This window comes from Mus caroli, unplaced genomic scaffold, assembly GCF_978045245.1.
Source record: "Mus caroli unplaced genomic scaffold, Mus_caroli_1 scaffold_8, whole genome shotgun sequence".
In the NCBI taxonomy this organism is placed as follows: domain Eukaryota; kingdom Metazoa; phylum Chordata; class Mammalia; order Rodentia; family Muridae; genus Mus; species Mus caroli.
In genome coordinates, this window is record NW_028227263.1 from 130,110,198 (window position 1) to 130,128,634 (window position 18,437).

The 18,437-nt window shown below is 37.6% G+C and overlaps 1 pseudogene; it reads left to right on the top strand.

The window, feature by feature from the left end:
- The window catches only part of LOC147003526 (sulfotransferase 2A1-like), a 62,053-nt pseudogene continuing 43,616 nt past the window's right edge, over positions 1-18,437 (top strand).

An 18,437-nucleotide genomic window follows, 5' to 3' on the forward strand; every position in this document is an offset into this window, starting at 1 on the left:
ATGTCAGACTATAATTGGTTTAAAGTGATACCTCTTCCTGCCAATACATATCAAAAAGTATTTTGGAAGATATTCGTAATAAGTTTGTGGTGAAAGAAGAAGACTTGTTGATATTGACTTACCCCAAGTCAGGTAAGGATCATCAGTAAGACTAATTCTGAAATGTATAAGGGAGATTAGTATTTTGATCCTAATTCATTTTGGATGACGAGTAGAGTGTTCTATATATTTATGTGTAAAATGAATTGTAAGCATGGAGATTTGTGTGTGTTCCACTCAGACTGACCTATGTGGGCAGAGTAGATCAGCTATGGCACCAGAACAATGATAGTGTTCCCTAAAGCAGAATATGCCATTGGTCCCTCTCTCTGTGGAAGAGATAGAAGAGTGAGAGTGGTGAGAATAAATACAAGAAATAACATTAAGAGATAAAGACATGTAAGTGAGGATATGGGGAGGAGAGGACAGATTCAGGTAAAATTACTATGGACTTTGTCCAGGACATAGAAATAGTCTGAAAAGTCAAGAAAGCAAAAAGCAACATCATGGTAGTTTGGGGTATGGATGATATCTGTGTGGAAGAAGCACTGAACTTTGAGTAAGTATTAGGTTGCTGACATTGAAAGGAAAATGACACAGAATTTCCATAGGCAGTTGGAATACAGGAAAAAAGTACCAGACAATAACTCTGAGAAGGAAGCTAGAGAAACATCCACTGACAAATGAGCACATAAACACAAATCAACTGTGTGTGATAAATATGCACGAGGGAATTGATTCACCTTAAAAAGTAGAAGTACTCAGTCATACACTGGGGCATGGGTGAGTCTCAGTGACAATGAATTAAATTAAAGAAGGTAATCTCAGAGGGCATGTGCTATGATTACAACATTCTGAAATATCTGAGATAGTCAAATTCATTCCACCAGAATGTAGAATGATGTTGGCCCAGGGTTGGAGGAGAAATTCCATTGCTAGGTTTCTGTTTACTGTGTATAGGGTCTCTGTTTTGCAAAATGAAGTCTAGAATGTGATGAGTGAATATACTTTTCACTTATGTCACATGGACATTGTGTACACAAGTCTGTGTGCTTGAAATTGGGCAGCACTGTAAATTGTATGGGCATATATTCTACTTGAGGCTTTTTCACAAGTAATGTTGAAATGAGTAACAGTCACTTTTCCTTTTCATTCAGGAACGAACTGGCTGATTGAGATTGTCTGCTTGATTCAGACCAAGGGAGATCCGAAGTGGATCCAAACTGTGCCCATTTGGGAACGCTCACCCTGGATAGAGATTGATTTAGGATATCCTACAATAATCAATAAGGAAGGACCACGACTCATATCCTTCCATCTTCCCATCCATCTCTTCGCCAAGTCTTTCTTCAGTTCCAAGGCCAAGGTCAGTGTCCAGTGATTGAGATTTTCTTTGACTAAACACTCTTTCAACTTATTTTACCTGACAAGTCCTGGAGGTCTTGCTGAAATGTGAAGATGGGTTCTCATGCACTAGGTGATGCTGATGTTTCCCCATCTCAGAGACAGCTCCTTACAGCATGTACTTCTTGGCATCGACAATAGTGTCTTGGTTTGGTTACTGAATACGGGATCCATCGCCAGATGGAGCAGTATCAGTATTGTCTTTCCTTCAGTCTCTGTTCCACAGTTTGTCTCCATTTTTCCTCCCATGAGTTTTTTGTCCCCCACCCCTCTAAGAAGGATGGAAGTATCAACACTGGTCATCCTAGAACTTCATGTGGTCTGTGAATTATATTTTGGTTATTCTGACCTACTGGGATAATGTCCACTTTTCAGTGAATGCATACAGTTTGAATACTTTTGAGATTTGTTTACCTCACTCAAGATGATATTTTCTATTTCTATTCATTTTCTTATGAATTTCAAGAAGTCATTGTTTTTTTATTGATGAGTAGTATGTCATCATGTAAATGTACCACATTTTCTGTATCCTTTCCTCTGCTGAAGGACATCTGATTTATTTCTAAATTCTGTCTCTTATAAATACGGCTGCTATGAACGTAGTTGAGCATGTGTCCTTGTTATATGTTGGAGCATCTTTTGAGTATAAACTCAGGAGTGGGTCCTCAGGTAATAGTATGTCCAATTTCCTTAGAAACCACCAGACTGATTTCCAGAGTGGTTGTACCAGCTTGCAATCCCACCTTTCAGATATAATTTTAATTCCTCTCTTTCATATTTAATTTTTTCATTGATTCATGTTGCATATATATACATATGAACATACATATATATTCCTAAATATATTCCTATGTTTATGTATTCCTATATAGATATATATTTACATGTTTTTAATGTATACAGTATATATTCCTAAATAAATAAATAAATAATCAATATATTCCTAAATGAATCTGTATATCCCAAATTACTTCAGTACACCTTTCTCAGTCACTAGAGTATTACCTGTATGTGTATTTTACAGGCTTGGCATTTGTTGTTGGATAACCAATTGTTATTGGAATCTTTAGAACTGTCGAATCAGTCAGTGATATTTTACACTACTAATGAACTAGTCATTTTGTTGTTCCATTTTTACAAATCAAATAAAATTAGAAAGGGGGAATTATGATTATAGATTTTTCACTTGTGTATATGTTTTGCCCACAAAAAAATAACAAATGTTTTTAGAAACCCTTAGATATTAGAATATTGCATGTAAATTATGACAGTCAAAAGGTGAGAATAACTTTTGACATTCATTTACATTTTTGTCCATTCTAGGCGATCTATCTCATCAGAAATCCCAGAGATATTCTTGTGTCTGGTTACTTTTTCTGGAGTAACACAAACCTTGTGAAGAATCCAGGGTCTTTTGGAACTTATTTGAATGGTTCCTCAAAGGAAATGGTGAGTAATCTATGAAATATAGGAGGTGGGGGAAATTAGGAGACATTTATTTCATTAATTAATTTGTTTATTAATACATATTATATACTATAAATTTATTTATTTATATTATATCACAATATTCAGAACACATCTCCTCTTAATGACCCCTACTCACAGCTCCTATCCCCATCGTCTTCTCTTCTGAGAAGGGATAGTTGCCCCTAGGGTACCTCCCTACCATGACACAACAATTCTCCCCAGGACTTGGTGTGTCTTCTCCCACTGAGACAAGACAGGGCAACCCAGATAAAGGAATAGGATCCACAGAGAGGAAACATGTTCATGGAGAGACCCAGCTCCAGTTTTTGGGAGATCTGCTCAAAGACCAAGCTATACATCTGCTACATATGTGCAGGACCCCTAGATCTAGCTCATGGTAGCTTTTTGGTTGGTGGTTCAGTTTCTAAGAGTGATAAAAGGTTCAGGTTAGTTGACTCTTCTGGTCTTCATCTGGAGTTCTTAACCCCATTGGGTCCCTCAAATCTTTCTCAAACTTTTCCAAAAGACTTCCACAGCTCTAACTAATGTTTGGCTGTGGATGTATACAATCTCTTTTACTCAGCTGCTGGGTGGAACCTCACTTATTCTGGGCTCCTGTAGGCATGCATATCAGAGTAATAGTGTCATGGATTGTTTCTTGCCCATGGTGTGTGTCTAAATTTTGGCTAGTGAATAATTGCCCATTTTTTCCATCTCTGCTCCATCTTTGTTTCTGGACATCTTCTGTTTAGAACACATTTGGGGTCAAAGGTTTTCTGAATGTGTTGCTATTCTTATCCCTCCACTGGGAATTCTATCTGCCTACAGGAGGTGGCATTTCAGGCTTCATGTCACTTACTGTTAAGAGTTTCAGATAGAGTCACCACCATAGAGACTCTGGAGTCTCCCCAGTTCTAGGTCTCAGAGTAATTTTTTTAAAAAGACAAAGTGAGAGATGACTTAGGTTGGCCTTGAATTCTCTATATAGCTTGGGGTGACCTTGAAGTGTGGTTCCTTCTTCTGATACCTCTTAAGTTCTAAGTCTAAAAGCACCTACTCTATACTCTACTTATTTGATGCTGGAGCTCAAACCCACAATTTTATGTATGATACTTAACTTGTCTTCATCTCTAGACTTTTAATATTCTGTAGGCTCCATTTTATCTCTCTACATTCAACAAGTCTATGGGCCCAGGACTCATAATCATTTCAACACTGATTGTGAAGTCTTTCTGTTCTCACACACCACCACATTACAGGACACAGTCACACACTGCCCCGTGTCATAATATTTAAGCACCATTTGGAGTATCTAGTCTTTACAGACCTAATCTTGATATTGACATCGGTCCTCATTTGAGTATGAAATGGCCCACATAGGCCCCCATATTTCAACACTTGGTTTCCAATTGGTGGCACTTTTTCAGAATGTTTATGAGGCACTGACTGGTTGGAAAAAGTATTCCATTCAAGGTGGGCTTTGAGAGAACAAACACTCAAACCAATTTCAGTACACTCCATTTGTCTCCTGAATGTAGTTGAGGAAATGAAATCCCAGGTTTCCCTTCCTATCGTTCTGCCTGACACAAACAAGCTCTCTCTTCCTTAAGTTGCCTTTGATCATGGTGTTTTATCACAGAACAGAAAAATAACAAATGTTGCTTACTTCCTACCATGCTTTTCATTTGTCAATTTTCTTAGTCTTTTTGTAATTGCTTCTTATGCATCTTATATATTAGCCTGATCATCCAGCATTTTCTTAAATGGCATTTTTCTAAATATTATAAGTACCAATCTCCTATTTGCCTCTAAAATATTTTCAGAGGTGAGGTAGGGGATTCTTGATACACTGTTTTGATTTATATATTTATTAAAATATATTAATCACGTATAATAAGTGTTTTATTATTGATATTTCCATACATGTATACAGGGATTTTGATCTCAATAATAGCCCACTTACCATTCTTGCTTTTTTTCCATTCTAGCTGATTTTATTCCTTTTTCCAACTACCTCTTTATTTTTTTTAATCCTTTATGATATATTTTCTTTATGTATATTTCAAATGTCATCTCCTTTCCTAGTTTCCCCTCTGAAAATCACATAGACCCACCCTGCTCACCCTGTACCCCAACCCACAGAATCCCATTCCAAGTCCTGGTATTTCTCTATACTGGGGCATAGAGCCTTCACAGGCCCAAGGGTCTCTCCTCCCATTGATGACCAACTAGGCCATCCTCTGCTACATATACAGCTAAAGTAACAATCTCCACTATCTGTTTTCTTTGATTGGTGGTATAGTTCCAAGTAATTCTGGGGGTATTGTTTAGTGCATATTAATGTTCATCCTATGGGGCTTCAGACCCTTTCAGCTCCCTGGGTACTTTCATTATCTCCTTCACTGTGGACCTTTTGCTCCATCCAATGGATGACTGTGAGCATCCACTTATGTATTTGCCTAGAACTGGAAGATCCCTCAGGAGAAAACTATATCAGGCTCCTCTCACAAAGCTCTTATTGGCATCTGTCATAGTGTGTGGGTTTGGTGATGGTTTGTGGAATGAATCCCCAATTGGGGCAGTCTCTGGATGGTCGTTCCTTCAGCCTCTGCTCCGAAATTTGTCTAACTCCTTCTATGAGTATTTTGTTCCTCATTCTAAAAAGGATTCTGAGACTCAGGGCTAATATCCACTTATCAGTGAATTCATATCATGTGTGTTCTTTTGCGATTGGGTTACCTCACTAAGATGATATCCTCCAGATCCATTCATTTGTCTAGAAATTTCATAAATCCATTGTATTTTTTAATTTTTATCATATATTTTCTTCAATTTTATTTCAAATGCTATCCCGAAACTCCCCTATACCCTCCCCCAACCCTGCTCACCTACCCACCCACTCCCACTTCTTGGCCCTGGTGTTCCCCTGTACTAGAACATATAAACTTTACACGAAGAAGGGGCCTCCCTTCCCAATGATGGCCAACTAGGCCATCTTCTGCTACATATGCAGCTAGAGACATGAGCTCTGGGGGTACTGGTTACTTCATATTGTTGTTCCACCTATAGGGTTGTAGACCCCTTCAGCTCTATGGGTACTTTCTCTAGCTCCTCCATTGGGAGCCCTGTGTTCCATCCAATAAATGACTGTGAGCATCCACTTCTGTATTTGCCAGGCACTGACATAGCAACACAAGAGAAAGGTAGATCAGGGTCTTTTCTGCAAAATCTTACTGACATATGCAAAAGTGTCTGTGTTGGGTGGCTGACTATGTGATGGTTCCCTGCATGGGGCAGTCTCTGAATGGTCAATCCTTTGGTCTCAGCTCCAAACTTTTAATTCCTTCCATAGGTGTTTTGTTCCCTATTCTAAGGAGGAATGAAGTATTCATGCTTTGGTCTTCTTTTTCTTGATTTTCTTGTGTTTTGCAAATTATATCTTGGGTATTCTACCTTTCTGAGCTAAAATCCACTTATCAGTAAGTGCAAATCAAGTGAGTTTTTTTGGCTTGGTTTGGTTTGGGTTTTTTTTTTTTTTGATTGGGTTACTTCACTCAGGATGATATCCTCCAGATACGTCCATTTGCCTAAGTATTTCTTAAATTCATTGTTTTTAATTGCTGAAGAGTACTCCATTGTGTAAATGTACCACATATTCTGTATCCATTCCTCTGTTGAGGAACATATTGGTTCTTTCGAGCTTCTTGGCTAATATAAGTAAGACTGCTATGAACATGGTGGAGCATGTGTCCTTATTATCAGTTGGAATATATTCTGGGTATATGCCTAGGAGAGATATTGCTGGATCTTCTGGAAGTATTATTTCCAAATTTCTTAGGCACCAACAGACTGAATTCCAGAGTGGTTGTAAAAGCTTGCAATCTCACCAGTGATGGAGGTGTAATCCTCTATCTCCACTTCCTCACCATCATCTGCTGTCAAATGAATTTTTGATCTTAGCCATTCTGACTGGTGCAAGGTGTAATCTCAGGGTTGTTTTAATTTGCATTTGCCTTATGATTAAGAATGTTAAACATTTTTTCAAATGTTTCTCAACTATTTGGTATTACTCAGTTGAAAATTTCATTTTTAAGCTCTGTATCCCATTTTTTAATGGGGTTATTTGATTTTTTGGAGTCCAGCTTTATGAGCTCTTTGAATAAATTGGATATTAGTCCCCTATCAGATTTAGGATTGGAAAAATCCTTTCCCAATCTGTTGGTGGTCTATTTGTCTTATTGACACTGTCTTTTGCCTTACAGAAGCTTTGCAATTTTATGAGGTCCCATTTGTCAATTTTCGAACTTACAGCACAAGCCATTGCTGTTCTGGTCAGGAAGTTTTCCCCTGTGCCCATATATTTAAGGCTTTTCCCATTTTCTCCTCTATAAATTTTAGTGTCTCTGGTTTTATGTGGAGTTCTTTGATCCACTTAGACTGGAGTTTTGTGCAAGGAGATAAGAATTTAAATCAATTCGCATTCTTCTACATGATAACTGCCAGTTGTGCCAGCACCATTTGTTAAAAATGCTGTCTTTTTTTCAACTGGAGGGTTTTAGCTCCCTTGTCAGAGATCAAGTGACCATACGTGTATGGGTTCATTTCTGGGTCTTCAATTCTTTTCCATTGATCTACCTGTCTGTAGTTGTACCAGTACCATGCACTTTTCATCACAATTGCTCTGTAGTACAGCTTGAAAGCAGGCATGCTGATTCCACCAGAGGTTCTTTTATTGTTGAGAATAGTTTTTGCTATCTAGGTTTTTTACTATTCCAGATGAATTTGCAAATTGTACTTTCTAACTCAGTGAAGATGTGAGTTGGAATTTTGATGCAGATTGCATTGAATCTGTAGACTGCTTTCAGCAGGATAGCCATTTTTACTAGATGAATCCTGCCAATCCATGAGCATGGGAGATATTTTCATCTTATGAGATCTTCTTCAATTTCTTTCTTGAGAGACTTGAAGTTCTTATCATATAGGTCTTTCACCTCCTTAGTTAGGGTCACACCAATATATTTTATATTATTTTTTACTATTTTGAAGCGTGTTGTTTCCCTAATTTCTTTCTCATCCTGTTTATCCTTTGTGTAGAGAAAGGCCACTGATTTGTTTGAGTTAATTTTATATCCAGCTACTGCACTGAAACTGTTTATCAGGTTTAGGAGTTCTCTGGTGGAATTTTTAGGGTCACTTATATATACTATCATATCATCTGCAATAGTGATATTTTGACTTCTTCCTTTCCAATTTGTTTCCCCTTGATCTCCTTTTGTTGTAAATTTCTCTGGCTAGGACTTCAAGTACTATATTGAACTGGTACGGACACAGCCTTGTCTAGTCCCTGATTTAGTGAGATTGCTTCTAGCTTCTCTCCATTTAGTTTGTTGTTGGCTAATGGTTTGCTGTATATTTCTTTTATTATGTTTACTTATGGGCCTTGAATTCCTGATCTTTCCATGACTTTTATCATGAATGGGTGTTGGATTTTGTCAAATACTTTCTCAGCATCAAACAAAATTATCATGTGGTTTTTGTCTTTGAGTTTGTTTATATAGAGGATTACATTGATGGATTTCCAAATATTGAACCATCCCTGCATCCCTGGGATGAAGCCTATGTGATCATGATGGATGATCGTTTTGATGTGTTCTTGGATTCTGTTTATAAGAATAGTATTGAGTATTTTGCATCGATATTCATAAGGGAATTTGTTTTTGAAGTTCTATTTCTTTGTTGGATCTTTATGTGGTCTAGGTATCAAAGTAATTGCAGATTCTTAGAATTGTGTAGAGTACCTTCTGTTTCTATTTTATGGAATAGTTGGAGGAGAGTTGGAATTAGGTGTACCTGGTATCTGTCTAGGAAATTGTCCATTTCATCCAGGTTTTCCAGATTTGTTGAGCATAGCCTTTTGTACTGGGATCTGATAATGTTTTAGATTTCCTCAGGTTCTGTTGTTATGTCTTCTTTTTTATTTCTGATTTTGTTACTTAGGATACTGTCCCTGTGCCCTCAAGGTATTCTGGCTAAGGGTTTATCTATCTTGTTGATTTTATCAAAGAACCTGCTTCTGGTTTGGTTGATTCTTTGAATAGTTCTTTTTGTTTCCACTAGGTTGATTGCAGCCATAATTTCATTATTTCCTGTCTTCTACTCCTCTTGGGTGAATTTCCTTCCTTTCGGTCTAGAGCTCCTAAGTGTGCTGTCAGGCTGCTATTGAATGCTTTCTTTAGTTTCTTTATGGAGGCACTCAGGCCTATGAGTTTTCCTCTTAGAACTGCCTTCATTGTGTCCCAAAAGTTTGGGCAAGTTGTGGCTTCAATTTCATTAAACTCTAAAAAGTCTTTAATTTCTTTCTTTATTTCATCCTTAACCAAAGTATCATTGAGGAGAGTGTTGTTCAGTTTCCACATGAATATAGGCTTTCAATTATTCATGCTGTTTTTGAAGATCAGCCTTAGTCCATTTTAATGTGATAGGATGCATGGGATAATTTCAATATTTTTGTATCTGTTGAGGCCTGTTTTGTACCTGATTATATGGTCAATTTTGGAGGAGGTACCATGAGGTACTGAGAAGAAGGTATATCTTTTTGTTTTATGATAAAATGTTCTGTATATATCTATTAAATGCATTTTTTCAGAACTTCTGTTAGTTTCCATATGTCTCTATTTAGTTTCTGTTTCCAGGGATCTGTCCATTGATGAGAGTGGTGTCTTGCAGTCTCCCAGAATTATTGTGTGAGGTGTAATGTATTCTTTGAGCTTTACTAAAGTTTCTTTTATTTTTTTTATTTATTTTTTATTTTTTTATTTATTTATTTTATTTTTGGGGGGGGTTTTTTGAGACAGGGTTTATCTATGTAGCCCTGGCTGTCCTGGAACTCACTTGGTAGACCAGGCTGGCCTCGAACTCAGAAATCCACCTGCCTCTGCCTCCCAAGTGCTGGTATTAAAGGTGTGCGCCACCATACCCGGCTCAAGTTTCTTTAATGAATGTGTCTGCCCTTGCATTTGGAGCATAGATATTCAGGAGTGAGAGTTCATCTTGGTAGATTTTAACTTTGATGAGCATGAAGTGCCCCTCCTTGTCTTTTTTGATAACTTTGGGTTGGAAGTAAATTTTATTCGATATTAGAATAGCTACTCCAGCTTGTTTCTTCAGGCCATTTGCTTGGAAAATTTTTTACAGCCTTTCACTATGATGTAGTATCTGCCTTTTTCCCTGAGGTGGGTATTCTGTAAGCTGCAAAATATTCAGTCCTTTGAAGGGCTGGATTCATGGAAAGATATTGCGTGAATTTGTTTTTCTCATGGAATACTTTGATTTCTCCATCTATGTTATTGAGAGTTTTGTTGGGTATAGTAGCCTGAGCTGGTATTTGTGTTCTCTTAGGGTCTGTATAATATCTGTTCAGGATCTTCTGGCTTTATTAGTCTCTGATGAGAAGTCTGGTAAAATTCTAATAGGTCTACCTTTATATGTTACTTGACCTTTTCCAATTACTGCTTTTAATATTCTATATTTTTTAGTGCATTTGATGTTCTGATTATTATGTGTTGGGAAGAATTCCTTTTATTGTCTAGTCTATTTGGTGTTCTGTAAGCATCTTGTGTGTTCAGGGCATTTCTTTCTTTAGGTTAAGGTAGTTTTCTTCTATAATTTTGTTGAAGATATTTGCTGGCCCTTTAAGTTGAAAATCTTCATTCTCATCTACTTCTATTATCCATAGGTTTGGTCTTCTCATTGTGTCCTAGATTTCCTGAATGTTTTGGGTTAGGATCTTTCTGCATTTTCCATTTCCTTTGATTGTTTTGTCCATGTTCTCTATGGAGTCTTCTGCATCTGAGATTCTCTTTTCCATCTCTTGTATTCTGTTGCTGATGAATCATCTATGATTCCTGATTTATTTCCTAGGGTTTCTATCTCCAGAGTTGTCTGCCTTTGGGTTTTCTTTATTGTTTCTACTTCCCTTCTTTTGATCTTGGATGGTTTTGTTTAATTCCATCACCTTTTTGGTTGTGTTCCTGTAATTCTGGAAGGGATTTTTGTGTTTCTTCTTTAAAGACTTCTACTCATTTAGGAGTGTTTTCCTGTAATTCTTTAAGGGATTTTTGTGTTTCCTCTTCAAGGCCTTCTACCTCTTTAGCCACATTCTCCTGCATTTCTTTAAGTGAGTTATTAATTTCCTTCTTAAAATCCTCTACCAGCATCATGAGATACTATTCTAAACACGAATCTTGCTTTTTGGGTGTTTTGGGGGTATCCAGGACTCGCTGAGGTGGGTGTGCTGGGTTCTGAGAATGGTGAGCCGTCTCGGTTCCTATTAGTAAGATTCTTATGTTTGCATTTTTCCATCAGGTAATCTCTGTCTCTGGCTGTAGCTTGTTCCTCCTGTGATTCTATTTGCCTCTGTTAGCACTCCTGGAAGGCCAACTCTTTCCTGAGTCTAAGTGGTCAGAGTACTCTCTTCAAGGCACCTTTCCTCTGATATGGAAGGAGCACTGATATCTGGAGCTCAGAACTGCTTCCTGGCTACAGATGAAGGCCCGAAGGGGGCCTGTCCCAGAAGCTATGTTGCTTCTGCAGTTTGCAGGATCTCCTGCACAGACTGGTCTCTGAGGGACCTGGGATACAAAATCAAATTCTTTGTCTTTAATAGCTGCATAGTACTCCATTCTGTAAATGTACCACATTTTCTGTATCCAGTCTTCTGTTGAGGGATATCTGGGTTCTTTCTAGTTTCTGGCTATTATAAATAAGGCTGATTAGCAGATAAAAAAATACTGAAGTAATCCCATACATCCTATCAGATCACCAGAGACTAAGGCAACAATAACAATAACAACAATAATAAATGAAAACCCACATAAACGTTGAAGCTGAACAACACTCTACTCAATGATAACTTGATGAAGGAAGAAACAAAGAAAGAAATTAAATGCTTTTTAGAGATTAATGAAAAGGAAGCTACAACATACCCAAACTTATGGGACACAATGAAAGCAGTCTTACGTGGAAAACTGGTGTCTATGTTTTAATAGGGCATTGTGAACTTCCAGGTGTACTGGAAACGGAATACTTGTCCTATAGAAGAACAGGGAACGCTTTGAACTGCTGAGCCTTCTCTCCATATGTACCTTATTAGTTGTTTTAAATGGAATATTTATCTCATTTTCATATATATATACATATATATATATATATGAATTCATCCATATCTTTTATGTTTTCAAGTATAGTAATATATGATTTTTAAGGTAAACTCTAAAAATTTTCTTAATTTCATTTGTGCTGTGATAATGACTTCCCTTTTGTGTTTTACTCTATTAATTTTGGCATTTGCTATTTCTTTTGGTGAGCTTAGATAAGATTTGATCAATACTCGTTATATTTTGAAGGAAAAAACTGCTTCATCAACTCTCTACATTGTTTTCCTTGTTGCTGCTCTTTCCTTCTTTAATTTCTACACTGAGGTCCCTGATATCTTTCCAGCTACTAAGTTTGGTGTTTGCTTTGTTCTTTTTCCAAATTCCCATGGTGAACATTAACTACTGTATTAGAAATCATCTTGATTGGTTAATGGAGGAAATTTGAACTTTAAATATCCCTCTTAGTGCTGCTTTCATTTTATTCCACATGTTAAATGCTGTTATGTTTTCACCTTCATTTGATTATATGGTTCCTTTTTTTCTCAACTTCTTTAACATTCACTTGTGAGTTGTTAAATCTCCATGAGTTAGTTTGCATTCGGGAGATTCTCTTTTCATTTACTTGTAACCATTTTATTGTTGCTAAGTAGAATATAAGAAATTATTTTAATTTATATTGGATAATAATTTCTTCATATATATATTTGAGTGATAGCTCCATAGGCTGCTGAGAACATTGTGTATTCTGCACTGTTTTGATTTAGTGTTCTATAGATGTTGGTTAAGCCTGCTTTATCTGGGACATCATTTAATATTGTTTATTTTTTAATAAGATGATGTGTTAACCATTCAGATTGAGACTACTGTTTGTTACTGTATATCTAGTAGTATATTCCGTGTGGAACTAGTTGGACCTGTAATTACAACTGTACTGTCCTCTCCATGTATTATTCCTTTAATTAATATAAAGTGATGTTTATCATTTCTCACCAGAATTGATTCAAGTCAACTATGATTTTGTACATTACATCAGCAATATTTGCTTTTAGTAGTTACATTGGCCTGAAACACTTTGTTTAATCATTTCATTATTAGTTCCCATCTATCTATTATGATAACATACAGCAAATATATTCTTCTCAATTTTTGAAGCAATCTCATAGCCTATGTCATTTGTTTAAAGAATTGACATTAACTTTCTGGGATGGTGCCCTGAGAAGACTTTGGGTGAAAACTCTGAAGCCAGCCCCACAATGCCCAGAGGCATCTCTGCTCCCAAATGTTCTAACACATCCAGGATCATAGAATCAGAAGTGAGAAGGACACAACATATGTCACAACACCGGGAGTATCTGGGACCAGCAGGAACTAGGCAGGCAGGAAGTCTTCCAGATCAGTGGCTTGGCCTCTTTCCAGTCTGTCTGGGCCAGTGACCTAACAGATCTTGGGCATAAACTATGCAGCCAACCCCACAACACCCAGAGGGATCTCTACTCCCAGGCAGTGTAACACACCCAGGATCACAGGATCACAGGATCACAGGATCACAGGATCACAGGATCACAGGATCACAGGATCACAGGATCACAGGATCACAGGATCACAGGATCACAGGATCACAGGATCACAGGATCACAGGATCACAGGAGCTTGGTCACACCAGTATCTCAGGTTCCCAGAGGGAGCTTCACTCTCAGAAACTCAGATACACCCAGGACCTCAGGATTACAGGATTCCATAAAAACAGGGTCACTGATACAGCTAGACTTTGAGAAGTTCTGACACAACGAGGATCACAGGAAGGATGGGATCCAGTCAGGCATATTCAGAGCAGGTAGCACTAGAGATAAACATATGACTGGAAGCAAGCTTAAGAACACAATCAACAGAAAATAAGGTTACATGGCATCATCAGAACCCAATTCTCCCACCATAGCAAGTCCTCAATACCCCCAACACACTAGAAAGGCAAGATTCAGATCCAAAATCATTTCTCATGATGATTATTTAATAAAGGATGTAAATAACTCCCTTACAAGAAATACAGTAGAACACATGTAAGCACCTTGAAGCCGTTAATGAGGAAACACAAAAATCCCTTAAAGAATTATCAGGAAAACACAATGATACAGCCAAATGAAAGTAACAAAACCATCCAGAATCTAAAAATGGAACAAGAAACAATAAAGAAATCAGAAAGGGAGACAACCCTGAAGTTCAAAAACCTAGGGAAAAAAATCAAGAGTCATCACCAACAGAATACAAGAGATAGAAGAGAGAATCTCAGGTGCAGCAGATACTATAGAAAACATTGACATGACAGTGAAAGAAAATACAAAATGCAAAAAAGCTCCTAATCCAAAACATCCAGGAAATACAGGACACAATGAGAAGACCAAGCCTAAGGAATATATGTATAGAAGAGAGTGAAGATTCACAAATTAAAGGTCCAGTTAATATCTTAAACAAAATTATATAAGAAAACTTCCCTAACCTAAAGTAAGAGATGCCCATGAACATACAAGAAACCTACAGAATTCAAAATAGACTGGACTAGAAAAGAAATATCTCCCTCCCATCACATAATAATCAAAACAGCAAATGCACTAAACAAAAAATTTTAAAAGCATTAATGAACAAAGGTCAAGAAACATATCAAGCAGGCCTATCAGAATTACACCACACTTCTCACCAAAGACTATGAAAGCTAGAAAATCCTAGGCAGATGTCATACAGACCATAAGAAAACACAAATGCCATAGACAGAGAAAACAAGATATTCCATGACAAAATCAAATTTATACAATATCTTTCCATAAATCAAGCCCTACAAATGATAACAGAAAACACCAATACAAGGAGTGAAACTACACCCTCAAAGAAGCAAGAAAGCAATGTTTCAACAAACACACACAAACATAATTCCACCTCTAACAACAAAAATAACAGGAAGTAACAATCACTTTTCATTAATATCTCTTAATTTGAAAATTAATATTACCAACATATCCTAATTGATTGAAATTAAAAAATATAAATAAGAAATTTGTAAGCTTAAATCCAGTGGCCTCTCTAGTTTGGTAATTGGAGAAATAGGTCCAAAATTATACAATCCATATAAACTTTCTGCTTGTTTGTACATGACTGTATCTTTCCATGTGCTTCTCCTATCTGAATCTCTCTATTAGCACGGTTGTTTGTGTTTTTTTTTTTTTTTTTACTACACTATGATTTTCAGAACAGGTTACATATTTCAAAATTATTTATGCAGCCAAAAGAAATAGACAACTAATTTGAAAGATGGCTTATAGGAGAACAGCAAAGATTGAGACGAAATGCTTTGCTTGAATACTTATAATTATTGTATCCATTTTTAAGAAAAGGGTCGTATAAGTTCTTATTCTGAGATGTATGCTTTTCAAAATCATCACAGCAAAGGAACCAGTATCATAACCTCACAGTATATCTGTGCCACCCTCCAAGCAGAACCATTCTACATTGAAACCGTTCATGAATGACTTCATCGATAGACCATCTTAATACACACACCATTACTTAAATGAGTGTAACCTGCTCCTTGTGGGCTAAGAATGAAGACAATCACTCAAGTCAAATAGCTTTGACCATAGCAGGAAATCTGTATCGAAAAATCATGCCTACAATTCATTCCTTAGCACAACTGAATTTTCAACTCTTAGCTTAGCTAATATGGAGGTATAACCTTTTGTTATGTGAGGAACATTGAAGTACAGCCTTATTACAAAGACCTCCAATGTCCAAAAATTGTTCTTATTGTGGGTTTGCACCACAGTATGAACAATATCTTGTTCATTTAAAAAAAGACTAGCAGTGATGTTATTTTTTATTTTTTTATGATATGTGTTCTTTATTTAAATTTCCAATGTTTCCTAGTTTCCCCTCTGAAAATCCCCTATCCCTTCACCCTGCCTACAAGATATCCCACAAACTCTCATTCCTGGTGCTGAAATTCCCCTATACTGGGGCATAGAGTCTTCACAGGACCAAGGGTCTCTCCTCCCATTGATGACTGACTAGGCTATCCTGTGCTACACATACATCTAGAGACACAAGTTCCATAATGTGTTTTCTTTGATTGGGGGTTTAGTTCCAAGGAGCTCTGGGGGTACTGGTTAGTTAATATTGATGTTGCTTCGATGGGGCTTCACCCCTTCAGCTCCTTGGGTACTTTCTCTAGCTCCTGTATTGTGGACTTTGTGCTCCATCGAATGGATGATTATGAGCATCCACTTCAGTATTTGCCAGGCTGTAACAGAGCCTCACAAGAGACAGCTATATCAGGCTCCTGTCAGCCAGCTCTTGTTTGTATCTGCCTCATGTCTGGGTTTGGTGGTTGTTTATGGGATGGATCCCCGTGTTGGAGAGTCTCTGGATGGTCATTTCTTCAGGCTATACTATGAACTTTGTTTCTGTAACTCCTTTAATGGGTAATTGGTTCCACTTTCAAAAAAGGATTCTGAGATTCTGGGCTAATATCCACTTACCAGTGAGTGCATATCATGTGTGTTCTTTTGTGATTGGGTTACATGATATCCTCCTGATCGATCCATTTGTCTAGAAATTTCATGAAGTCGTTGTTTTTAATAGCTGCATAGCACTCCATTCTGTGACTGTGCCATATTTTCTGTATCCATTCCTCTGTTGAAGGCCATCTAGGGTCTTTTCAGCTTCTGGCTATTATAAACAAGGCTGCTATGAACATAGTGGAGCATGTGTCCTTACTACATGTTGGAGCATCTTCTGGATATATGCTCAGGAGTGGTATTGCAGGATCTTCGGGTAGTACTAAGTCCAATTTTCTGAGGAACTGCCAAACTGATTTCCAAAGTGGTTATACCAGCTTGTAATCCCACCAGCAATGGAGGAGTGTTCCTCTTTCTCCACATCATCTCCAGCATCTGCCACCACCTGAGTTTTTGATCATAGCTATTCTGACTGGTGTGAGGTGGAATCATGGGGTTGTTTTGACTCGTATATATTTCCCTGATTATTAAAGACATTGAACATTTTTCAGTTGTTTCTCAGCCATTTAGTACTCCTCAGTTGAGAATTCTTTGTTTAGCTTTGTACACCATTTTTAAATGAGGTTGCATAGTTTTCTGGAGTCCAACTTCTTGTATTCTTTATATTTATTGGATATTAGTCCCGTTTCCCCTTTAGGATTGATAAAGATCTTTTCCTCTCTCTTGGTTGTTTTGGTCTTATTTTCAGTGTCCTTTGCATTTTATGAGGTCCCAATTCTCTATTCTTGACAAGCGATTGGTGTTCTGTTCAGGAATCTTTCCCCTGTGCCCATATCTTCGAGGCTCTCCACCACTTCCTCCTCTGTAAGTTTCAGTGTCTCTGGTTTTATGTGGAGTTCTTTGATCCACTTAGACTTCAGCCTGCTATATCTATCTCCTGAGAGGCTCTGCCATGCCTGACAAATACAGAGGCAGATGCTTGCAGCCAACCATTGGAAGGAACACTGGGTTCCCAATGGAGTAGTTAGATCAAAGAATGAAGTAGCTAAAGGGGTTTAATATTCCACAGGAAGAACAACAATATCTACCAACCAGATCCCCAGAGCTCCCAGGGCCTAAACCATCAACCAAAGTGTACACATGGAGGGACTCATAGCTCCAGCCACATATGCAGCAGAGGATGCCCTTGTTGGGCATTAGTGGGAGGAGAGGCCCTTTGTCCAGTGAAGGCTCAATGCCCTAGTGTTCAATGGCACTGTGGGGAGGTAGGGGTGGGTGTGTGGGAGAACAACTTTATAAACCAGTGTGAGAGGGGATGGTATAAGGGGATTTCCGGGGAGGGGGAGGTTACCAGGAAAGGTGATGACTTTTGAAAGGTAAGTAAAGAAAATATCTAATAAAAAGAAAGACAAAAGGAAATATTCCAGAATAAATATATCACAGTTTGCTTGCTTGAAAGAGATGTCCCCTCTATATTTCAGGCATTTGAATATGTAATGCCAAAGTGGTGAATATTTTGTGAGGATTATGAGCTGTGAACTTGCTTGAGGAAATATGTCACTGGAGGTGAGATTTAAAGTTTCAAAACTGGCACCGTTTTGAGTGATCTCTCTCCCTCCGGCTTATGGATTCACATGTGAGATGTAAATTGCTGCTCCAATACTCTGTCTACTTGGATGGTGTCATACTTCTAACCATAGTAATGATGATATACCCTTGTCTCTCTAGATCCATAAGCCCCAAACAGGTATTCCTTCTATAGGTTGCCCTGTTCATTGTGTTTTGTCACAGCAGTAGAAAACAAATTAATACAAGAAAGAGGTGACATAAGTTTTAACATGGTGAGGCAGACACTAGGCAGTGGAAA